This window comes from Nematolebias whitei, chromosome 8 (genome assembly GCF_014905685.2).
Source record: "Nematolebias whitei isolate Nwh7 chromosome 8, NemWhi1, whole genome shotgun sequence".
NCBI lineage: Eukaryota > Metazoa > Chordata > Actinopteri > Cyprinodontiformes > Rivulidae > Nematolebias > Nematolebias whitei.
The window spans coordinates 11,344,956-11,371,589 of NC_056505.1; the positions used below are offsets into that span (position 1 = coordinate 11,344,956).

General features: G+C 37.9%; 2 protein-coding genes across 2 annotated transcripts in view; one reads left to right on the forward strand and one right to left on the reverse strand.

The window, feature by feature from the left end:
• Positions 1 to 26,634, reverse strand: part of tmem8b (transmembrane protein 8B) — a 1,109,927-nt gene that overhangs the window by 593,200 nt on the left and 490,093 nt on the right. The gene's annotated exons all lie outside the window — the stretch shown is intronic.
• The window catches only part of LOC119413873 (ADP-ribosylation factor-like protein 15), a 113,570-nt gene that overhangs the window by 603 nt on the left and 86,333 nt on the right, over positions 1 to 26,634 (forward strand). The window lies entirely within an intron of this gene.

Here is a 26,634-nt window from a genome sequence, read left to right on the forward strand (position 1 = left end):
CATTGTGATGTTCCATGTTAGTGTTTACCAGCTGGTGATGGCCATAGATCACAGTTACCTATTGTTTGGTACACAGTATACACTCTGTATCTAAAAAATGACTTATTCTTTCAACAGTTCATGAATCAAATGAATGAGTGTGAATATAGCACATGCTTTATGTCTCGGAGGCCCACAGTTTTGATTAGGAATCAAGTGAGACATTTCTCTCAGCTCACAGTTGTACTTGTGTGTTTAGAAGTTAGTGTATGCACATGGTTCTCCATCAGAGTTTCTGCAACACAAACAAACGTTTACTCATTTTGCTGGCATGAATTATGTTTTTATATTTATTTGCTATATTTTCCAGCTCATTTGGAAAATAAGCAGTAATACTCGACCTTTACTGATTCAAAAATATTGATCAGATTGGGAAGAAAACCCCATCAGTGATACAAATTACTCCATAAATGAATCGACCAGCTCTCAAATGTAAAGGAAGCACGAAAGTATTATAAAAGGTATTTTAAAGGGAACTTGTAGGCAAAGGAATGTTGGATGCGAAAACTGTTTTTTGTTGTTGAGTTCAAGATTTATTTAGCAGCTCCCAGTGCCAGTTCTTTCTGAACATAAAAGCTTTTGTAGAAATATTTACTGCTCAGATTTAGGATCAATAGAAGTTCAGCGTTCTTTACAGCAGGGGTTCTCAAACTTTTTGTGTTCATGGACCCCTTACATGTGAGAAAAAGAGAAACATTTTCCTCAATAAATGCACTTTAATGGTTAAAAAAGCTTAATTTCACCTGCTTGTGAAATTCTGTTAACTTATGAGCCATAATCAATTTTTGGCCACCCATAATTAATATTTGGCAGGAAGGCGAAATTAAGCTATTTTGACCATTAAAGTGCATTTATTAAGGAAAAGGTACACAGAGACACACCTTTGCTATAATCTCGAGCAAACAAATAATTGTTTTTAAATATTAATCTTGTTAAATTTGTAAGAACTGAAACAGTGAGTCCTCTCACCGTGCACGCTTCCACGGCGCTATTCGATTTTTGGCAGACCGTCACTTTTTGGCACGACAGATTTCGACAAATACGCCAAACAGGAAGTTATTTTTTTATTTTTCTTCTTTGTGTTTTACCACCTCCTTGAGACTGAACCACATATCTACATTTCCTTAAAGGGAGTTTCATTAACGTGAAACGTCAATCTGTCAATCTGTGTTCGATTACTCTGAAAGGACCCGGATGTGTCGCACAAAAAACAGAATTTTGAAATTGTAACTGGTTTATAAAACTGAATTTTCAAAGCAAATTAATTCAGTTTCAAACCATTAAATTCAATTTCACTTTAGTGAAATTCAGTTTCAAAATAGCAATTCAAATCCAGATTGTGACGGCACAAGTTTCAGACCATATATTTTAACTGTTTGTTAAATATATACGTGCTTGTAAAAAAAATAAAAAAATAATATGTATGTATATATATATATATATATATATATATATATATATATATATATATATGTATATATGTATATATGTATATATGTATATATGTATTTAAAAAAAGTTTTTTTATTGGCCCCCCCAAGCAAAGGCTCATGGACTCGCGGAAGTCTGAGGACCCCAGTTTGAAAACCACTGCTTTCCAGAACTTTAAATACAAGATCTTTTTTTTTTTTTATTGCAGGGCTGCACAAAAGTTTAAACCCAAACTGAGTCACCACTGCCAGTATCACAGAAGTAAGCATTTCCAGTAGGGGTGTAACAGGTATTCATACTGGGACAGTTCTGTACAGATGTTTTGAACTAGTACTGTGAACTGACGACAAATACGTCGGTCACAGGTGATCAGAGCGGGAACTGGTTTTGTTTAACAGCATTTTGCTAAAAGCCCTGACAGAAAAGAAGCAATAAATAAATACAATCTATCTAAACACTCTACACCAAACCTGATTTAGAACAACTCGCAGATGCAAAGCCGATCAGATGAGCTGTATGGGAAAATCTCTGAGAAGAGAGATGTGTGTATAGCAAGCAGTTGCTTTATATAAGTTATGTTTTTGACAAGTACTGTGGCAAGCCATTTGTATATTTATTCAATATACCTTAAAACAAGTGTCAATTTCTTATACCTACCCTCTGCTAGCTGAAAAGTTTGATAGTTTTGTGTTGCCCTGTATTTTATGTGAAGTCAAATGATTAAAGCAAACACTCCTTGGTTTTTGTTTGAATTTAAAATTTTAGTGATTTTTCCTAAGATCTTTCTAGAGTTTATCAAACTTTCAGTTTGGCACAGGTCCTTTGGGTTATTTTGTTACAGTTCAGACTGAATAAAAAGACACAAATTATGATGTTTTTATTTGGTAGTGAATGCACCAGTTGATGAATATTTTGCTGTACATGATCTGCCGCCTTAAGCTCTTTCTTCACACTGTAACAGTTTTAGACAACTTGTGTCGATGAATGTACTGTACATTTTATCCAACACGCTGGTTTATAGCTGCATTCTTTTGACTTATAAAGAGCTTATGCACAACGTTAATGTAACTTTTGCCAAACTTATTTCATACGGTGACATACGTTTTTTCATACGTTTCAGCATATATGAAAAAAATGCCAAACTCACTGGTATAATTCGCACAAGTTCAGTGAAAGTTTTGAATAAGTTACCATTTTGAATAAGTTACCATAGCCAGTTTCTTAGGATCCACTGTGGGATGGACCTTTACAAGAGATCCTTCCTGCCTACAGCCATCAGTATCTATAACATCTCTTAATGAAATGAGGATAATGAGTTACTACAACAAATAATTTCCCTTTGGGATTAATAAAGTATTTTTGAATTGAATTGAATTGAATCACGCCGATATACAGTGTCATAACTTGTTGTATGCCGATGCCAGACAAAACTTTTGCACATGCACAAAATTTTCAGCGTATGCCGACATGTTGCTGATAAGTTAGGTCTAAGTTACAGGTATGTGATGTTTAAATGACAAGTTCCCACATGTTACATGTAAGTCACTCATAACTTGTCTGAAAACAAACAAACATTTAGCGTTTAAAACTTTTTTTTTTCCTTGTTATATCAAACCCAAACCATGTGACCCTCACCGAAGTACAAACTGAACTGACTTAGGCATGTGTACCATTACTCCCCTAGAAGCCAGTACTCCATTAGTCCTGTAGCGTTTTGATCAGACCATGTGTGTGCAACTTGTTAAGTGCAGGTTGTTAGAATTATTAAAAAAATCAAATTCTGCAAATTTTAAAACTTTAGGAAAACATTGTTTAGAAACTCTAGAGTTCTTTACATCGCCAGTTTTCTAGAGTCTAGAGACAATAGAGATAATAAAAATGATTTTTGATTGAGCATGCAGTCAGATAATTAGGTCCTGAGCAAGAATCGTCATAAACGTTATCATAAGGAGCAGAGGGGTCCACTGCTGCTCTTTGGACCTTTAACTATTAGGGCTCTAAGTGATTGAGATTAGGCACTGTGTGATCTCCTCATTATGCTATTAATGGACTGGAAAATGGTGGCTGTAGCCCCCAGGCACAGGCCACATCATTCTGTTTAAGAGTCAAAAGCTCGAGCAAGCGTGACCTACTTCAAATAAAAAAGGCACATTTGAGTTTTCCACAAGTTGTTGAAATATATCTCACCTGAATCAGCCGATTCTGGCACATTAAAGCAGGGATGCTTGAACAAACGGGCTAAACAAAAAATCTTTTTATTTTCTTTTTGTTTGGACAAATTTTTAAAGGATGTGTAATCTTTTTAAAATAATTCTGGAACACAGTGTTTGGTTTTATGCTGATAAATTATTACAGGATGCAAAGCACTTTATCTTAAGATTTGTGCGGCTGCCACCGCACCGGTTACACCTCCATCCGCTTTACCCGAGCAAGATAAGATAATGTAGCAGTAAATCAAAGTTTACTTTTCTCAGTTATAAAGCTTGTCTGCATTAGTTAATTATTACTTTATTGTATACTGTAAAAAAATTAAGTACCACCTTGAATTTTGTATTCGCTTAAAAATCACATTTGATTCGAGGATAATGGATAGAACGATCTGCTGCACTCGTTGTCATGTTTTCATCACATGCATGTTTCTATCATTTCTTCCTTTCATCATCAGACTCTTGCTGAAAAGTGTTCTGTTGAGTTAACACAAAAGTTCTGATAGATTTTTACATTTTTTTCCCCCAAAACATAAAATGTTTAAAGAGCTCTTCAGATGAGCTTTCTTCACTGAATTCAGAAACATCCCCAAATGAGACGTAAAGTATTTTCAGGAATCCTAAAGTACTCCAGTTAACCTGAAATGAAATTGCTGGACCTCTCATGCAAACCTAGGATTATGCAGTTTTGACTCCGTCAAATTCAGCATGTTGTGATGTGTCAACGGCATGTTAAAGTGGAAACAGTCTGAATCTTGTCAACAGATCTTGTCAATTTTTTGAGAGTTTGATTGCTATAAAGCTGATTATTTTTTTTTTTTTTTTTTTACACCAGCACTCTAGTCCAAGAAGTGCAGTTCTACACAGAAGTAGGTGGGCAGCGGTAAGATCAAAAATGAACATTGAACGAAGCGAGCGTGGTAGATGATAATTCAGTTGGTCCCAATAGCACAACAACTTCAAAACTGAGTCACACACACTGACATGTGCAGCTTCCATATTTAATTATGTAAACTCAGTGTGTTGCGTGCGACGTCTCATCCTCTGTACATCCAGAGCTGTAGACTGTTCACACTGAAGCCTGATGTCAGTCACGTTTAAATTATAAAGTAAACCACACAAAAAATTGGATCTCAGCTAAAAAGAACTGAAGCAGAACTGAGCATTAAGGCTGTTCATGGAGCTTTTTTCTATACAAACTAAATAAAAGTAGGGAAGTAGAGAAAGGAGTCTGTCGTTATTTATTAAAACTGATTTTTACACACACAGACAATCTATAAAAAAAACAAAAAAAAAGTCTGTTTTAAATCACACCCTGCAGCCCTGAAACTGCACATGGTCCTTAGGGTGGCTGGTAAAGTGTGAAGTCTGCAACCTTCCCTCCAGAGTTCTTGTAATTGTTTACCACGCAGTTTCCCAGTAAAACCTCTGGAGGAATGTGACTGTGTATGGATGCATACAGCAAAAGTCTTAAGACCTTTAAGGCCTGCGTGTGAGTACACATTGTTAAAGTGATTATTTTAGTTTTTTCCCCAGGATTTATTTTTTGATAACTTGTGGGTCGTCTGCACATCCAGCTGTGATAACACATCTCCAGCAGATAGTGGTGCTCTGTGTGACGACACTGTGAACAGTGACTGCACGCCAACATTGTACTAAATACTCCTAATTATGTAAACGCAGCTTAGAAAAATTAACCACCAGATTATCACTAAAAAAAAAACACTCTGTCTGTGTACCAGTACAGTCTGTACCAGTTGGTAACTTTGAGACATGTTTTAATTTTGGCTTTAGCCCTAAAAATAATTTAAGGATTCACGGTTCTTTATTTGTCATACACACCACATGTGGTACATGTGGTAGAACGAAATTGTGTACACAGGGTCCCAGTTACATCCAACAATAGAATGTAAAATAAAAACCGTAATAAGATCTAAGATATGAACTAAGAAACGCGTAAAAAAAAAATGCACTAATGGCATAAAAACAATACGCCGAACAGCAGCACGAACATGAGTCTGTGTGAGTAGATGAGTATGAATGAACACAGCAACATGAAACGGATCAGCAGCAACATGAAACAGATCAGCAGCAACATGAAACAGATCAGCAGAAACATGATGTGATTTTTCACAGTGATCATCCTGGTTAGATATTCATGAGTCTAACAGCCTCATGGTAGAAGCTGTTCCTCAGTCTAGTGGTTCTACACTTAATGCTCCTCAAACTGCTTCTAGAGGAGAGCAGGGCAAAAAGTGTGTGTGCTGGGTGAGTGGGGTCCTTCATGATGCAGGTGGCCCTCTTCCTGCATCTAGATTTGTAGATTGTGATGGTGGGGAGGCAGACTCCAACAGACTTCTGTGCAGCCTTCACCACTCTCTGCAAAAGATAAAAGATAAGTCTAACAAAAAGTTTAAAAGGAAATCCCAATGCTGAAAAGTCATCCTGTTTTATGAAGAATGATTTTTAGTTGTTTTATCATCAAAATCAGGTTTAAGTCTGAACTTTTTTTATCTTGCTCAAACTTTTTCCTCAAAAATATTTTAACTTTAAATTATTTTTGTACTTTTTCCCTTCGATATCCTTGTTACTTTTATTTTTGACGTTATGATAGATTTTTTTTATATACTAGACTTGTTTATCTTTTTTTAAAACCACTGGGAGTCACAAATGTAAAATATTGTTTTTTAAGGGGCCAAATATGTCACAGAAAATCTTTCACACAATAAAACATTTTCTTCTCACAGTGTGTGAGCAGCACATGATTTCAACCTGCTTCCGTCCTTTTGAAAGGCAGGATGGGAGCAGCTGTTCCCTCCTTTGAGGCCACAAATGTCCCATATTTCAAAATAACCATAAAGTGGAATAATGACAAAGAGGTCGCTAAAGGTCACCCAATGACTGTCGAGTTTCCTAATTCCTGACTGCCAGTCTTCTGCAGTTCGTTTTGTTCTGCCAAGAACATATCAAGAAAGAATTTGATGTTGACCATTTGGTAAACAATACAGAAAGTAAAAATACTTCCTATTGGAAATAAATAGGCTGGCAGAGCAGAGCGATGACACATTTAACCTGTGTGAGTCATATTTAGCTGTAATAGCTCAGTTTTTCACAAGACAAGGTATAAAGGTAAATTTCAGAGCTGGTTTTTAGGGCAAGAAACGAACGATGAATGACAAGACAGCGAAGGTATCGTGACTAATCAAACTAGCTTAAAGTAGAAAAACATGACAAAAACAAAAATCTAATTGATGAAAATCTGTTTTGATTAGTTAATATTTTGTCTTGAATGATTTATTACAAAGTATGTAAAAAAACATGCATTTTTACATGGATTGATCATTTGTGACATTATTCAATATACAAGTGCAATGTTTTCTTTGTCTCCTTGACATGACAGGCACCCATTTTTACACCACATTTATCTCTCAAAGCATGCATACATTATGTTAATCCACTGGACAAAACCCTCAAGTGAGCTTCAGGTTCCTTTTGTAACCCAAGCAAGGGGGCCTCTTTCTTTTTATTATCGAAATTTGGAGTAGTAATCACTGTTCAGTCACAAAACAAGTAAACCAAAAAGATCTTTACTGCAAACTCTTTAAAAGCTTCCAGAAGTAGTTTTATATAAAACTCTTCAGTATTTGAAATAAACTGCTAACTTTATATTATAGCTGTAATGTGCATAGAAGAGGATTGGGGTCACTGATTTTTTTTTTTTGCCCCTTCGTAAATCTAAGACTAAAGTTAGAATTCATAGAAAAAAATCTATCTGTTTCTCAGAATTCAGACTTGTTTTTCCAGAATTCTGAGATTTTATGATTGACGATGACATTGTGAGAACAGGGAACAGGTGGAAGAGAACTTGGAGAGGTGGAGGTATGCACTTGAGAAGAGGAATGAAAGTCAGCTGTAGTAAGACAGAGTACATGTGTGAATGAGAGGGAGGCTGGTGGAACAGCGAGGCTACAAGGAGCAGAGGTCAGGTACTTGGGGTCAGTGGTGTAGTCTATGTGATATGTGGGCATACGGAGTATGCCCACTAGAAAAGCTTAAGAATTTCAGTATACCCACTTAAAAGTGCCCAATGATACATGGCATATCATTAGGCACATGTTATTGATCCGTTAAACGGCAGTTAAACACTTTCGTAACAATCTTATTGGTGTGCAGTGCTTGTTTATTGCATTTGCTCATCCAGCGAATTATTGTATAATTAATACTTATGCACTTACTACTTTGTACTTGAACATGCTTTAGTTTGATACTGTTTTATAAATTCTCTAACATATGTTTTAATACAAAGCCAACTTTAGTACAAAGTTCGTTGTTCGTTTATTCAAATATAAGCATCAGAGAAATTTGGAAATGTTCAAAATGCTTAAAACTCAAATTGACGATTACATTGTACTGACATGTGTACTTTGGTTTCTAAGCACAGTATACCGACCAACCGTGGTAAAGTTAGTTTTACAGTGTACGTTGGACATTCGCTCTTCGTGGCTTCAACGATGTCCAACGTCCAACGCAAAACAAACTTTACCACGGTATACCCACTAGAAAAATGTAGACATCACCACTGCTTGAGGTCCACTGTTCAGAAAAGTGGGGAGTGTGGTAAAGACGAGAAAAAGAGAGTCCAGGCAGGATGGAGTGGATGGAGAAAAGTTTCAGAGGTGATTTGCAACAAAAGGGTGTCAGCAAAGGATAAAGGAAAAGTTTACAAGACAATTGTGAGAGCAGCTATGTTGTATGTTCTGGAGACAGAGACATGGACAAAAAGACAGGAGAAAGAACTGGAAGTGTCAGAAATGAAGCTGTTGAGTTTCTCCTTAGGAGTGACAAGGATGGATAAGATTAGGAATGAGATCATCAGAGGTACAGCACAGGTTGAACAACTGGGAGATAAAGTTAATGAGACCAGACTGAGATGGTTTGTCCAGAGGAGGGACAGTAATGGTAGAAGGATGTTAGAAATGCAGCTGACTAAAGAGGAAGGTCAAAGAGGAGATGTATGGATGCAGTTAGAGAGGACATGGAGGTAGCTGGAGTGAGGACAGAGGATGCAGAGGACCGAGTGAGATGGAGGAGGATGACTCGCTGTGGTGACCCCTGAAGAGGGAAACGCTGAAAGAAGAAGATATTCAAAGATTAAAGTCAGAATTCTGTTTATGTACATTTTTTAACCATGGTTGAAGTTCTCTTCCATCAATATGTGACAATTATACTTATTGAATTTTTTGCAAAGTAGATTAAAAGAAGGACAATATTGTTATTGTATAATAGAGTTGATATTCAAAGGTGTAATAAATAACTATCTCCGAATGTAAATAATTTATGTAATGAATTTGTCAGCAAACATATTTTTGTAGCTTTTTATTCTTTATGTTTCTGCAACAGTTTTATTCCCCCCCCCCCCCCCCAGCTTTCCTGTATATACTGTTTAATTTAACTGAATGTGTTCAAAGATGCAGACGTTTCACAGCTTTTGAACATTTTACAGTTCAACTTCTATTCCAGCCGGCCCATAAAAATGATAACCCTGGTAGCGTGCAAAACTACGACGGTGTCGTTCTCGTACATAATCTGTTTCTTGTGTGTCTCATATTTCAGTTGACTGCCTCAGATGTTTTCATCATCATTAATTTATCAATTTATGATCTTGTCTTTCAACTATTTAGGCTGTAAAGAGACCGCACCTGTCTTTTATAACGGTCTTTGCACAAAGAAACTATAATACCGAAAATTATTCTTCCTTTTCGTTTTTGTTTGTTTCTGTACTTATTATTATTATTATTTTTTTCATATTTACATTTTGAAAATAGGAAACAGTTTTCAGTCATCTCAAGATATAACTTCACTTATGTAGTTATTTGGCCAACCCCTGCACTTAACATACTTTGAACTAAATTTTCTCTGATCAACATTTGTTTTGAGTAACAGTAAAAATCTGTGATAAATGTTCTTAAATCAAGTCAGATTGTAAAACGTTTCTAGTTAATTAACCCTCGTGCTGATAGGTGATAATGACTCACGAGGCCTCTTTGTTAGTCATCTTTCAACTTGAACCTTTCTGGGTTAACGATAAAAAACCAACAACCCAGGAACATTAAAACAAAACACCTACCTTGATTTGTAATAACTGCATAAAGTATTGTCAGATTAATTCTATAATCTTCAGTGACAAAGTCAGTGCTCCATTTATTTTTTATTTTGATTATGAATTGTGCAATAAAATAACAAGTTAAAATAAAAAAAAATAGACTTTCTGAACCATAATACAGAAACAAGTCCCTTCTTTTTTATTTATTCTTTTTTTTATCCAGTGCAGTTTTCTTTTTGGCCCTGTGAACCCAAATCTTATGGACTTGAACCTTTTTATCAGCTCTCATGCCTGAAAAAACAAACAAAAAAAATATTGTGACAAATGCTGTCCACTGAGGCCTGATCCACCCACAGATGTAATCCTCTTTATTGTGACCCAATCTCATTTAAAGGGGGGCTCTCTTTTTCACCAAGTGCAGATATTTCTGTCGTTCTGCGGAGGACGTGTGAAGCGATGCAGGCAGCATTGTGATACGTTTTAATTGCTTATCTATAGTGTTTACTGATAACACTTCAAAAACACTTAGTGATGTCAGACCTAAAGTTTTGCACAGAAATGAGATGGACGTAAATTTTCCTCTAATCTTTGAGCAATGTATGTATAGAAAGATGGTTCAAACAGCCATTTAATGAAAACAAAAATAATCTAGAGCACAATGGACTAAATAAAGCCAAATGTAGCACAATTGGATCTATGTAGGTCAGATATATTATTAGTAAAGCTGTTTTTGTGCTTCAGCTGATATATTTTTCTTGTAAGTTATAGGTTTTCTACTTTAAATCTACCTATTGGAACTTTGCTGGATCCATTCAGTGTTGGGGTGCTCCAGTCAAGATAAATGCCCTGAAAACTGCCTCAACTCTGGTTTTTCTGTTTGAAACCCTCCTTTTAGACATGTTTTGTTTGCAGCTGCTGATTTGAAGAAAAGGTAATGGCGCCCTCTGTTGAAATGAAACGGATGATGCCAACTTCTTTGTCCAGACTGATTTCAGATGCAGTCATGCAAATTAGCAAAACCATCCTGTGGTGAGTTTTCTTTTATGCTGCGTGTCACAAACATCAGAGTTCAAACAACTCTCTTGGCTTTACAGCTCCTCAACAATGTGCACATCTGTAATGGAGCAATAACGTTGGACTGTGTTCACATTTTAGAGCAAATTCAGAACTGTTTTCCGATTTCTGTCCCCCAATTAAAAGCATTTAAAGAATAAATTAATATGTGCTCATTTGCTTCCACCTTTAAACCTGTGGCTCAAGTAACACTAACTACAGTTTTTATATTTATTTTGCATGCTGCAGTTTTTTAAAGTCCACTTGACATAAGTTGAGTAGCTGGAATATGTGTCTTTTTAAGCTTTTTTAAAGTATATATTTTTATGCAAAATTACATTGAGGATTTATAAAAAACGGCTTAACATTTGTAATATTTATAATTGTAGCGGTAGCCATCTTTTGCCTCATGATTTTGTATAAATGATCTGGAAAAATTCTTGTTCGCTCGTTATTTTTCTGAATAAAGATTTCCACCTATTAAAACAACGGAGGGGGACTTGTTTCTGACACGTTTATCCCTCATGTGTTAAAGTCACGGCTCTTTTGAATTTGGTGTACAAAAACTTTCTACTACTAAAACAAATCCCCAAAACATTTCTTGATCAGCGGTCAGCTTTGTGGTTTTCTGTGAAACTGTATCTTCCCCAGAAACATCTTTTATTGACAGAAAATGTGGAAAAAAAGAATTGTTTAAAAAGCAGAGAGCATGAAATATGATGCTTGCACTTGAAAAATGACTGTTTCACACTCAAGCAGCAAGTCTACTAATCAAATGAATGTTTCTGTGGTTATCTGTAGCGGTTTCATTTTAATCACAGGTAAACATTTATAAACAATCAAATTTGACAATATTCATTTTCCATGACTTATGAGGACGTTTGTACTTTACCTGTCCAGAATGTTACAACATAAAGACCATGAAAAAATATATATATATTTCTAATTATATTATATTATTATTACTGCACACTGTGGAGATGCTTCAGTTATATTTTAAAACAAGATTTGTTTTGTAGAGTTTACGCATGCGTCCTCTTGGTGGAGCCATACTATCATTGTTTTACTCATCAGCTCATATTTTCTGCTTTTGCAGAATATATGCATTAAAGTGTAACACATCATATTTTATTTTTCAGTATCTTAAATAACAGTGTAATGCAAAGCAAAAAATAAGTGTTTAAGGGGCAATAAGGTAATTTAACCCTGTAAACTGAATGGAGCCTTTTTATGTTAAAATTCACATCACATGTTTTTATATTTTTGGGTGGCTTCAATAAGCAGGGTTTTTAGGAAATGTGATTTTATTTTTTACTTTAGGCAACGGATAAAATTTGCCACTAGCAAATCAAAGCAGTGCTTGATTAAAAAATGTAGCTGATTAGTCATTCTCTATTCAAAAATAAAACTATCTCATTTAAAACATCAAAGTTCATGCTCAATAATCCAGGTATAAAATCCAACTATGTTCAGTCAGGTCATCTGGGCAAGTTTTTTTTTTTTAGCTGCGACGTTTCGTCCTTCATCCAAAGGACTTCCTCAATCCGAGAAGCCACCAAACAAAAGTGATTCCCACAAACAGCATACTCCATAGTGGAAAAAAACAGTCTGCAGGTGCTACGATGGCCTCTGGGGCCCGTCCTCTCCCTCATCAACTCCTCTGAGACAGTCATGCCAAAGGTGTTCAAACCACCACTTTGGCGTGACTGTCTCAGAGGAGTTGACGAGAGAGAGGGTGGGCCCCGGAGGCCATCTTAGCACCAGCAAACTGGGTTTTTTCCACTATGGAGTATGCCGTTTGTGCGAATCACTTTTGTTTGGTGGCTTCTCAGATTGAGGAAGTCCTTTGGATGAAGGACGAAACGTCTCGGCAAAAAAAGAAATGACCTGACTGAACATTGTCGAATCTTATTTAACAAACAAAAACACAAGCGTGCTCGAGAAATCTGCATTTCTGCATTATTGACACGCAGGATTGAACATTAGATTGTATGCGACACTTCTGCTCCTGATGCATTTTTAAAAATCAAAATAAACTAAATTTACCTTAAAATGTCACAAGAACTAAATATTTGGTGTAACCTTTGTTACACATTGATCAGGTACTGCAGCTTGAAGTCAGTTCCAATACTGGTCAAACTTACTTCCCTTGAACGTCCCCCGTCTTTTCTTGAAAGGCCAGCACAGGGTCACTTTTTCCAAAATGGGTTTTGTAAATTACCGCATCACTTTCTCGTGTGCAGCCCCCCCCCCCCCCCCCATCCCCCCATCATGCACTTTCATCTAAATGAAAGCCCTCTCCATGGAGGGCAGTCTCAGGAAGGACACGGGCTTCTTGTGAGTCTGGTTGTGCTGCTCCTCGTGTTCGGTTGGCCTGTGATAGATCATGGCACAGTTGGCCTTTGACTATCCTTTTCCTGTCTTTGACTAAGTAAATGTTTCCCTCTGTGCTTAGCTGTTTATGAAAGCTGCTTTGCGCAATACTTGCACACGCTCAACATCTGTCCATCAGGCTCAACTCTACCGCTTTGTGTGTTTGCGTGTCTTTTTTTTAAAATTATTATTCTGGTGTCCATCCTGCAGCACGGTGGCGCAACTGGTAGAGCTGCTGCCTCTCAGCGAGCAGGTCCCTGGTTCAAACCCCGGTCCAGGGGCCTTTCTGGGTGGAGTTTGCATGTTCTCTCCGTGCATGCGTGGGTTTTCTCCGGGTGCTCCGGTTTCCTCCCACAGACCAAAAACATGCATGTTAGGCTGATTGGTAACTCTAAATTGTCCCTAGGTGTGAGTGAGAGAGTGAATGGTTGTTTGTTTCGTTTGTCTCTATGTGTCCCTGTGATGGACTTGCGACCCGTCCAGGGTGTACCCCGCCCCTCGCACAGTGATTGCTGGACATGGGCACCAGCGACCCCCGTGACCCAAAATGGAATAAACGGGTAAAGAAAATGGATGGATGGATGGATGGTGTCCATCCTTGTGGTAAAGTTTGAGTTTGGTCATAAAGTATCATGTTTTGTCTGGATTTCAGCGGGATGTTCCACAGATCTCACATGGTGTTAATTCACTTCTTTATACGCTCATTTCACATGCACTTAAAAAAAAACATTGTTGACGTAATTGAAAATAAAATAATGTATCTGATTATTATTTTTATTTTTTTTATCTTTCAATGCACACCTGGGCAGTATATCAAGAAAGATATATATTTTTTTTTGTTTTGTGCTTTGCTGTTTTTATTATTTTTTATTTTTTGCCTGTAAAACATTTAAAAATATTCATTGCTGCAGCAACTTTAAGGATACTATATTTTTCGCCCTATAAGTCCCGTTGTTTTTGCATAATTTGCATGAACTGCAACTTATATGCAGAAGCTACATATTTTTGGATTTTTCTTCATATTTATAAACCAATTTTTGGCTGAGAAATGACCGTTTTCATTCATTCTGAGTCTTAGACTGAAAAAATTGAACACTATCTTTTTCAGCTGCTAGATGGTGCTCGAGCAGTATGGCACGCCCTTGTGTCATGTCATAGGTAAAAGTGGCTATTAATGACACAATCAGTCTGCCTTACCTGTTCTGTTCGTCCAGCTCGCATGGAGCAACCATCAAATCAGCTGCATTTCGCTGCGCCGCCCTGGCGAAATGCAGCAAATTTGACCACTGAAGTGCATTTATTAAGTAAAAGTTCAACCGAGACACACCTTTACTATAAAGTCGACAAACAAATAAATGTTTTTAGGTGGTTATCTTGTTAAATTTCAAAGAAATGCACAGTGACTCGTCCCTCTGCGCGCTCCCGCTGCCGCAAATCTGCTTTTGAAATGCAGCTGGACTGTCGAAGTGCATTTATTAAGCAAAAAGTAGACCGAGACACACCTTTGCTATAATTTCAAGCAAACAAACAATAGTTTTTAAGTTTTATTCTTGTTAAATTCTTGTTAAAGTCTTCCCGTGCACGCTCCCGCGGCCGCCATTTGGCAGCCAATCGATTTTTGGCACAACACCAGCCCACATTTCTGGTTTGACCCACATTTCTGAGTTGTCAGCGGTGACATACAATAGATGCGACGTATACGGCAAGCGACAAATTTATGAATTTTTCCACTTTATTAAACATATTTGGACTGATGATATAGGGCGGTGCAATGTGTGTGACGGAAAATATGGTAATTTAAAGCAAAGTCAGACACGATAATGTACATTTGTCCCTAATGTCAAAGGCCATTTACCAAACTGCCTCAGTGTCGTGTTTTTTTTGTGTTTAAATGTGATTTTCTTTAGAAATAAGGCATTGTTGGAAGTTAGTTTTATTTTTCTGTGCATCTTCTTTGAAGTCTAAGACATGTGGAGTCTGTTTGCTTTAGTCATGCACTCTCTGTGTGGGATTTAGTCATACATTTTGTATAGTGATCGTCTACACACTAATATCTCCTCAGCCTTCTCCGTCTTCAGGTTTCACATGCACTCTGTTGTTACACAGCATTAGCTCCACATGTGCGTTGACTCTGTTGGCAGTTCATTTCTGAAACCAAATTGTGACTGTGAAGTTAGTGCCGATTCTCAGCTTTTATTTAAAAGGTGATTACAGGAACTCTAGAACATAAATCTCTTTGCCATCCATGCATAATCCCCCGTCTGTTGAAAAAAAATGGACAATTTATAGGATTTTTTAAAAACACTCTCCATTGTTCCTGGTGATGATTTCTCTTGTCTGTTCTGCAGACTAGTTAGTAGACTAGTTAGTTTTAGTTCATAAAATCATCACAAAGCAGTATATTTATTCCTAACCTTTCACGTATTTTCAAAACTGTCATTTTAAGACGGGTGCAAACTTGGAACAGTAAATTTGCAAGAAAATGAAAAAGATGAATTAAATTGTTTATTTTACCATTCAAGCCTTTTCATTTTTTTTTTTTTCAAACTTCAGTATTAATTACTGTTTCCTTTGGAATTAGAAAATAATTTGAAACAATGTTAGAATTGGAACTAAATAGTGTAAGACTGGATTGGACTTGCATCATGCATTGATTTTTTTACTCACTCTTATAAATGCAGCCAAACTATACTGACTTTTTTGTGTTTGGCATCCTTTCACTTCCTTATCCTGTCCAAGTGACATATAGATATGCTCTATCCAACACTTTAACCTAAGACCAAGCGTTCGTTTTATGTCGGGTCGTGAAGGCACGCCACTGGAGTATCTAAATGAAAAGCAGTGATTCAAGCAATATTGCTCAATTTGGCACCAAATGATCTACAGAGGAATAGACTGCTGTGGGTCTGCAGGGCTGTTGAAAGATGTCCGTTCTCGTATCAAAAGAAAATATGACACCTGCATCACAGGATGATGGACTACAGTCAGCGCAGGTCACAATCTGTTAGAGATTTAAAAACATTACATAATCACTTTCAGATATTTTGCTTTGCTGGGAAAAATGTTAGGAAATACAAAGAGATAAGCAGTTTGTGAACAAGTGTAGGTTCAACTTGTTGGCCGCTCCAGAACCTGTACCAAACAACAAGTCTTGACCAACTTTTGTCTATAGGAGGGAGACAGCGGGGTGATGAGATAGATGGAAATAATTCTGTTTACTCTATAAAGAATTGTCCATTCGTAACTAAAGCATCCAAAGTAGGGATGCATGATTTTGGATTTTTGGCCCATGTCCAAAATGCCGATATATTAAAACTTATTTGGCCGATAACCAATACATATATTGTATATACTTTGTCAGAACATAGCCCTCTTATTTAGGCTTATTTGCTATAAAAAATGTGTAACAGCTGTAAGAACTGGTGACATATGTTCAGTAACAGCCATATGATATGTATAACACTTTAACTTATATTAAATGAAAAGTGTTAAATGTTATTTATTAGCATTAGTCACCTGCGATGCTGTCTTACTAAGTTGTGGAGGCTTGTTCCAGGTTCCTAGCTGCAGTGTGGGATCCTCTGCACTCCTGTGCATGAAGGACAGAATTTTTAAGTTCAAAGTTTTTGTCTATCCATTGTGCTGTAAGACTAATCATGCTAACGGGGCTAACAGGACGTCCAAATGTCTGTGGTAAAACGTACCTAAGTGCTATCGGCTATTAGCTTCTCAATGATATCGGAAATGACGGCTTGTAACTCGAGTAAGGTTACTTCGAATTATTCATCGTCCTAAACCCTTGTTACAAATTTGTTGGTGCCTAAAGTAAATTTAGTTTTAGTCCTTTTGTATACCATGCATTTGAAAAAATAAATAAAATAAAAACAACTGAATAATAGCAGTGGTAGACTGAAGTGAAAATTTTAGGATTGTTATTAAAATATTCAGTGCAACAGTTATAATGTGTGGCACAGAAATCATCTTTCATTGCTGTGTCATCTTCTTTGAGCAAATGCTGCACTTGTTAAAGCAAATTACATAACTTAATATTTTACAGCAGGAATCACAGACAAAATAGCTCAAAGATCAACATTTTTCTAAGCTGACTGTACCTGCACAAGCCACGTTTTTGAGATATGTAAGCGGTTTTAATTTATTTAAATTTTTACTGTCATTAAAAAAAAATTGCTACTTTCTTTCAATTTTTTTTAAATGCATTTAACAAAACGACTTTGCATTTAAATGACTGTACATAGAGGTTAAATATGGGGGAAAAAAATAAAACCTATGATTAATGTTAAATTAACATTAAGTTTGGTAAGAAAAAAATAACTTTTAAGATTTAAGTTAATTAACCTCAGTTAACATTTTTGAATAGATCAGAATATAAGTTGAAATCAAGCTGAAATTGTTCTAAAACTGAAAGTTTGTAGAGGAAAAAAAGTACCACATTTACAAAAAAAGATAAGAAATCATCTGTATGGGAGTCAAACTCTAGATTTTTGACTCTTGATCTGTTCTTGCATCCATACTGAACTAATCGTCCCCTTCTACATTACATCGCTGATTATTCACAAACCTGGTTACGTTTTGGGATTGAGCTCTGTGATTGGCTGAGGCCCTGCTGTTGCTAACCCTATCTGAGCTGAGCTACAGTTGATTCCCATGGCGAATTGTACATCATAATTTTATACCCCACAGACTTGCTGGAATAGACCGGATATGGCCCGGGACTACCAAATGGAGAAAAAAAATAAAATTACACATAGTCCATCATTTTCCGGGACCGCTACAGTACTTTTTTAAAAATTATTATTATTGTACAGCTGCTGCTCCTTTTAAGTTCTGAAGTATATTAATGGGTAATTGTCTAAAACTGTACGTTATTCTTTAAATTCACAAGGAAGAAAAAATAAATCAAAGACAGCATTTCATTTTTACCTTACACTGAAGCCACAGACCTTGAGGCAGTCAGTGATGCATTCATTTTGTAATTACACATTATTGTGTACATGTCAGTACTTTGAGTGTATGCTGGTGAATTGGGTAATACATTGAGTGTAATGTACGGTTCAAAGAGACCTTCCAACAAAACGCAGTCAGACTCGAAGGAATTACTCTTGGTGTCAAAGGCTCCTCTGCCTGTCGCTTATTGCCATGTGCAAAAGGTTTTTTAGCTCTTGGGCAGTGGTCACAGATTAGAATAAATACAAAGAAATCTGCTCATTTTGATGAATTTGAAACACATTCTACCATGTGTGCGGTGAAATACCTCTCAACTGGACACAGACAGTCCATCTGCGTCCAAGACACTGAAAAAGGTACTTGACCGGAGAAAACGTGCCACAGCAGCTGCACACATGTAGACTCTCACCTAACTTTTATAACGACAAGTCTCTGAAGTTCTTGTGAAATACTGAGGAAAGCCCGAGCACAATCATGACTTTGAGTCAAGTTTCTGGTCATCAAAACTTACGCATTAAGTGCAACGCTCACAAATCTTTTGCCAGAATTCTGCTCCTCTGCATAGATTTTTTTTTTTAACGCTCCGCCACACCTGAAGGCAAAAGGTGGATAATAATATCTGAAAAGCCATTGACAGATTGTAATGAAACTCAAAAAGTAATCATTGTATCTACAATCATTAACTTTTAAGTCAAGTTGATTCAAGATGGTCTCCACAGCTAATCAGCCTTAGTGAATACAAAAATGGCTATAATTCTGTCAGTCTTAGTCAGGTAAAGTTTAGTGTGGCAGCAGCTCAACATTAATAACGCATACATCATGCTCTAACAGATTTACTCAAAAACTCAAAATATTCCTTCAAATTGTGGATAACATTATTTTTTAAGTCATTAAAAAGACCAATAGCTTGGTTAAAAATGTTGGTATGAGTGGTGGATGATATACATTTCTTCAAGTAACGCTAGGACACTAATTCAAAGGTTTTGTCTTTATATCGCTGTAAGACAAAATATCAGTATAGATCTGTAGTTTATCCAAATGAGTTCCCAATCGGTGTACAGATTTTATTTTACTCAGCAGGCCCTAAACAATCTTTTGACTAAACTCTGTAATGAAACTGTAGCTCAAGAGTTTTAAGGCTCATTTTTCTCTAACACTCTATGGCATATGTATCAAACTAGAGGCCCGGGGGCCAAATGTGGCCATCGTTGACATCTTATCTGGCCCCCAAAATGATATGTGAAATGTAAAATACTTCTATCGCTTGATTTTTTTTTTTTTTCAGTAATCTTTGATTATGATGTCGAAAGCACAATAGGGAACATCAAATGGGACCAGCCAAACTCTTGTTGAGGAACCTGTGACCAAGAAAAGATGTTTGATATCTGATTTGACTTGATGTAGTTTCTGAAATGGGCCCTTAGTTTGAAAAAGGTTTTAATTTTGGCCCCCTTTTGTAAGTGAGTTCGACACCCCTGCTCTATGGTCTCCATAGCTGCAGTCAGAATTTACAAGTACCGTACTTTTCGCTGTATAAGTCGCACCTTTTTGCATAAATTTGCATGCCCTGCAACTTATACAGCAAAGCGACTTTTTCCACTTTATTAGACATATCTGGACTGATGCGACTTATATGGTGGTGCCATGTGTACGGCAGCAAGTACAGTACATTTTTAATGATATAGACTGGTGAACTTGCTGTTCTTATCAGCTGTAAAACACTTCTTTGGTTGAATAGCTTCTAATGAACCTTTTTTTTTTTGGCTTCATGTAGCAGCTGAGTTATAATAAGTATTTGAGTCATGTTTGATTACAACAAACACAACTTAAAACTAACATTAATGTAATCTGAATGAAATGATCTGCTTTATATGTCATTTTTCAATTCTTCCATCAGTTTGTAGCAGAACGCTTGTTTAATAAAATCCTCAATGATATGCGTTAGTATCATCTTAATCTTGTTTGTCTTAAATTACTAAAAAAAAAGGCTTGACATAGTTTACTTCCCACTGTTTCAAGGATGTTTTTTGTGAGTTTATTTGTGTTAAAGATGAGCGTCCAGTTCATTCATGCAGCTCACCAGCACAGACCTTTTTGCTTCTGCACAGTGTTTAAAAAAATAAAAAAAGCATAACTATTCATTAGTTCCCCATCAGTTTTCATTTTGGTCTCAGAGGGGGCACAGAAATAGTGGATGGGGAGGGGTCGTTCACCTTTAATAACAAAGTTCTCAAGCTTGACACTTTCCCACCGCTTTTTTCCTCAGCAGCGTGGACCGTCTTAGTTTTAAAGCAAACTGAGTTAGCTGTCAATAGATACTGTATAAAAATGAGCTATAACTGATGTAAGTGAGACAGTGCCCTCACCATTCAGCCATCCTTTTTATGTTCATGAGATGAGGCGCCTCGCACCCCCCTTGGTTCTTGCACACTAGTTTCTGGACCTTCAAAAGGGGGCCCCTCAAGCTTTGATCCTCTATGTGGGTGCAGCAAAACATCTTTTTGCCCCAGTGTGCCCAGGAAACCACAACGTTTTAGCTGCAGAATATGCTAATTCAACCAAGCTAATCATCCTTATCCTAGTGGTACTCCCTGATCCCCTCAGTTTTGTGACCTTAGTATTGCCCCATGGATGCCCCATAATGTTAAGGTGTCCTGTCTGTGAATGCTGCCTTGCCACCATCTCAATCTTTTGCTTGCTTTTACAAATTGAGAGTAACATAAAAACAACCCAATGGGTGGGCTTCACGATGCCGTCCTCATTCTCTAGCTGATGTGTTTTTCCAGTAAATGTTGCAAAAAACAGTAGCTCCAATGTAAGAACCAGACAGATAAATGTGTCGGGGGTGATGGCGTAGTGTGTGTGGGTTGGCTTTGGTGCAGCCTCTCGGTTTGCTCCGAAATAAGAGTGAACCTGCTGCTTGGTTTTTATTTTCCTGTCGATATCATGCCCATCACACCCATTTCATCTCTGCCCTATTATATTGGTGAACCCCCTTGGTGTGACTGCTTTCTCACTTTCAAAACACATTCTCATTTATCCTTTCTGCTTTTGGTTTTCTTTTCTTTAGGCTGTTAACATGTACTCAGTCTCGGCAGATAGAGGGCTATGAACTTTGCTGATGAGGCAACATTTGAGCATTTGTTGAGGGGGAAAAACAACACGTAGATAATAAACTGTAGGGAGAGACTCCAGGCTGCGCTGTGACCCATTCATGGCCCCACAGAGGGGGACAAACTTAGAACTCATACTGTGCTGGATGAACTCTTGGATCGGTCCCAGTGTCTCCTCAGGTGAACTCGTGTCAGCTTTGTTAAAAGGAAGAACAGAACTAAAGTTACATTTGCTCAGCTGAACATGATATGAATGACATTATCTGTACTGGATAATTCTACTGTAGTCCTTCATTTTGACAAACTACAAACTTTGCTTTTAAACTATTAGAATGTTTTTATGAACTAACCCTTAGTCATGCTGCTACAGACTGCTGGAGGACAAACTGTCCGCATTTCCCCACTCCGCTGCTGTCGTTCCTTGTATTTGTAGGTATTTCTATCCTTGACATGTGTTTTTTTTTGCCTTTCCTCCAATAGAAAGTACACCTGGACCTGTCATTCTGTGTTTGTTTGTTTCTCCTTCCTGTCCTCTCAAACCCAGCTGGTCGAAGCATTCTGTGTGAGATTCTGTGTCAAACAAACAACAGAAAAAGAAGTAATGCTAAATTAATGGTGATGTAAAGCTAAAAAAAGGTTCCCATGAACAACTACAAGATATCTGTCGGTCGGTTGGTCGGTCTCGGTTCTGGTCATATCCATCTTATCTAGTTTTTTTATTGGAGATATTTTAAAATGGCAACGATCCATCTTGGTCCCACTCAGATTAGCCATTAGCATGTTAATCCTGCAAGTCTCAGGAGACTAACATTTAACTGTTTAGGAGTCAAAATATTACATTAAAAAAATGTTTTGTAAGAACTAATTTTACCTTTAGTTTGTAGTAGTTGCTTTTATAGTTTAAATGTATTGTAATGTTGACACATCACATTTCACTTAGCCCATGCTGTTAGAGATTTGCATGAACTGTCATTTATATTTATTTGCATCGTAAAAGTATTTTAATAATCACCGTTGCCTTTTCATACAAGAGTCAGGACCTGTGCAGTTGCATTGAAATATGGAATAGTGTGTAGTGCGCGTGTGTGCGTGCGTGTGCATGTGTGTGCGTGTGAGAGAATCAACACCGCGGGCACTTACAGCCTCATCCAGATGGTGCTGCAAACAAACAGGGCTACACCGTAGGACCCCTCAATAGGACCGTCTAGACTGGTCCCTGACCAGACAGATATAGCCTCCCATCAACTTGGTGTTTGTCAGATTTATGGTAATGATTCTACAACAGTCTTCCTGTCAGTGACATCAAGATTTACAGCACTGACAACCACCCCCACCCCCTGCCACACACATCCACATATGTACCATCCTCAACCCGAATGCTCTCTTTATCCTACTCTTCTACAAATTCACCGTCCATGGCCCCAGCTTTTATCTCTCTTTGCATCATTCTATTCTAAGACCCTGCATGCCACTGCACAGCTCTTGCCAACCCCTGTGTCTTGTCTATGAAACTCAACGCTATGAAATTACTTTGGTGTTTATGACAATGTGTTTAGTGCGAGGGCTGGAGGCATTAAGTCTTCTAGTCTTTGTTTTTTTTCCTAAAAGCATCACAACCCCAGCAGAAAAAAAAGACCCACTCAGGGTGGCAAAACCACCCAAGCCCACTCTGTCTGCCCAACAATAGGTTGTGTCAGGGTTTCCTGTTAATCCTCTGTGATGAAGCTTGAGTGTTTTTTGGGGTGAACGTTTTTGGAGCAGGGAGAGGTGTTCAGAGAAGCTAGTGGACGTGTTACGTTGTGGCATGGTGGTGACTCTTGAGATACAGAGCAATGGAGGGGAGGGAGAGGACGCATTATTGGTGGCGGAGTGCAAGCAGAGGACAGACATAGTCCAATGTATGTGGATTAGAGCGTGGCCCCCTCTTTCATGTCGGCATTTTTGGGTGGTAACCTGATCTCTGGGATCTAGCACTAGTGAGCCCAGTGGGAAAGGCTTCCTGACAGATATCCCGTCCATTCTCAGCCCAAGTGTTTTTCCTAGGCTGCTTCTCTGCCTTTGATCTGGCCTCCTCCTCAGCCACACAGGGTCACAAGCTACCATGTCAGCCCAGATAGTACAGGGCGAACCCTGAGCTGTTTACTGAAACAGGGCGGCACAGAGGTTAGAGGGTAGCAGGGTCTGCTGTTCAAATCATCCATAATATGTCTTAATTGTTCTTATTTTGAATATAAAGTTACGATTGCATCACTTGTCACCGAAACAATAGCATAGCAGATAGCTTATTCGAAAGAAGCGTGCAGAACTCCTCCATTTTTCCTATTTTTTAAAAGAACATTTTGTTCCCCTTAATAAAACTGAATTGCTTTCAGGGATGTTGTAACATTTTATAAAAGTTCTGTCTTCTAAACTTCCCAGCAATGTTAAGAAAACCAGTATCGGCAAAATAATAAACTGCATATGTTCGTTTTCACGTCTTTTGAGATAAATTTGTTTTGATTTATTTTCCTTTTTTGTGGAGGACATTACCGCTATGTTCTTGCAGAAAGCTGGGGGGCGCTCTAACTTCACTGTTTAGCTTTTTGAAGCGTGTGTTTGTGTGTGTGTGTGTTCCAGTTTGTCTCCTTGTCCAGACACCTTAGCGTCAGGGCAATAGTGTTGGAGCTCTGAAATGAGGGCCAGACAGACAGAAGTGGGATGAATGAATTGGTTAGTGGGGGTGATAGTGGAGAGAAAGAGGGGGAGACGGAGAAAGTGTGTCTTGCTTTGGAAGGAAAAGGATGATGTGCCTGCAGAACAGTGACAAGAAAATCAGTTTTAAAACTGGGCTTTCCTTCATCCGTGCACACACAATGAATTGTTGCTCACATTATTGACTCAAGTGAGAGTCTGCTTCACTGAAGGGGATGTTGGACTGTTGCAGACAGTCGTATCTTATGTCCGTCTATGTTTTATTTCTGTCGTTGTCTGTCCCAGCATGTCTTTGTTGTGTTGCATTTGAAGCTGCTAAAATCAACAGCAGACATTTTCAGGATTCACTACATTTGTAATATTCCACACAGCAGGATGGATGAACAACATTGACGCTTTGAACGAGTGGCGTGTGTCCCCTAAACGTTCCAGCGTCCTCTTTCACAGTGTGTGTGCATGTGCAGGTGATCTATTTTTAATGCAGGGTAATGAATGCCACCTGTTTACTGGCAGTAACTGGTCATCATTTGTGAAGCGCAGTCATTCTTGTTGGTTTTTTTGGATCACCTGCAGCTACGCTTGAAAGCATCTTAATGTATTTTTTTTTGTTTGTTTCCAATTTTTTTTGTCTCATTTTGCTATTTTCAGAAAACAGTTCTATGCACAGTCAAGCATCTCATAATTGTAAAGGTGGATAGAAACATATTAAAGGGATTTGTTTAAATGGTAAATGGACTGTACATATATAGCACCTTCTATTGTATCAAGACACTCAAAGCGCTTGACAACACAATCTGTGCCTCTTTTACCCATTCATACAGAACAAATCATTCTAAAGAGACTAATCAGAGCTTTATCACATTCATAGGCCGATGGGACACACATCGGAGGCAATGAGGGGTTCAGTGTTTTGCCCAGGGACACTTTGACTTGTGATTGCTGGCAGATTCGAACCCCCAACTCTTGCATTGGAGGACAACTGCTCTAACCACTCAGCTACAGCCGCCCCTGAACTTGCAGGTCTTAAATGTGAGTTGTATGAAATAAATAAAAAGACGGATGAGAATTTAGGTGGTATTGCGGAACCAGTGACGCATGGGAAGAGTCCAGTGAGCAATCTTGTGTGTCCACATCTCTCTCACCCCTTAACGAGAATGGCATGCAGCGTGCCCTGCAACTCCCCCCACCCCCTCGTCACTCACTGTACTCAACCCTAGTGTCCCACCATTCACCCCCCACCCAAACTGGCTTCAAAGCGGCAAATAACAACAACAACTGAAGGGAGGGAGAAGATGAATGAGGATGAATGAATGTAGCCGTCCATCCCCCAGTTTACCCCCTTACTTTACTCCCTCCACCTCCCCATGCTCCCCTCTGCGTTTTCCTAGCAGCCTGCCTTCCTGTATGTCCTTCCCCGCTGCGTGTTATGACTGTGGACGGTGTGTGTTACACACATAGCTGTTAGCGCTGCTCCTCTGTTGGGACGCCCATATAAAGGACTGTCATTGCCAAAGGTCAAGAGTGAGCCCTGCACGCAAGTGTTGTCCCGACACTTGGTCTGGAAAAATAAAAACGGCCTGCTTACCCATCAGTGTCCTGTGTCTGTCTCTGTAGTGGCTAGGACTATGAGAGACCAGTGTCTTGGGTGTCCTCTCTTTTTTTCATGCCGTCTTCTCTTCTTTCTTTCAGTAGATCTACTATTTTCAGGACGTGCCATCTAGCGAGAAAACGGCTGTTTGCTTTGTGGCACTGTTTTTACTTGTTAGCACTATGTCTACTCTGTGAGCTAGCTGCAAAAATTTAAAGGTACTCATTGGGAAGTACAAAATCAAGCATAGAAAAGGTTGTCCTGAATTATATTATATCTAGCAATTTGAAAGCGTTTACTCTGGTAGTTTTAAACAAAACAAAACAAACAAACAAACAAACAAACAAAAAAAAAAAAAATATATATATATATATATATCGATATGCAGTTCTGAAATGCGGGTATGCACTCAGTATAAACAAAGCACTCAGCAGATGTTGCTGCATACCCAGCTGAAGTATAAGTCATGTCTTTGACCTACATTAGGCTGGCTGTAGTCTGTGTGTGACTGCATATTTCACAAATACGGTGAAATCAAATGAGTAAAATGTCTGAGACGTTTAGTTGGAGATATTAAAGGGAATTTATCATTGAACGGAAATGAAAGGAAAAAGAATAAGTAAGACAATTGACTAAAATGAATCACAAATGTTCCTTACCATTGCTAAAATTTAAATGTGCATGGAAATATTGTGTATACTTTTTACCTTTAAGCTTCATGTGTAACCTTCCTTTCATGATAAAGTTTATATTTTGTGGCAAGCTTGAGTCATGACCTCTGGACAGATTCTTCTTTGTAAATATTTTGATTTTCCCACATTTTCCAGTAGCATTTTTAGACTCTGCTCACAACTATATTGGTGTGTCATCAAAGTTATATCTGTGTATTCAATGGCAATAACATATCATTAATAATAACTTTTCACTAAAGATACAACAACAGAAAAAGTTCTCCATCCATGGTTAGGGCGGCTCTGTTTGGGACACACTGTCATGCTTCTGCCTTGTTTTCATCCTGTGGTGTCTCAACAGTAGCCACAGAATATGAGAGCGAAACATGAACTAGTCTGC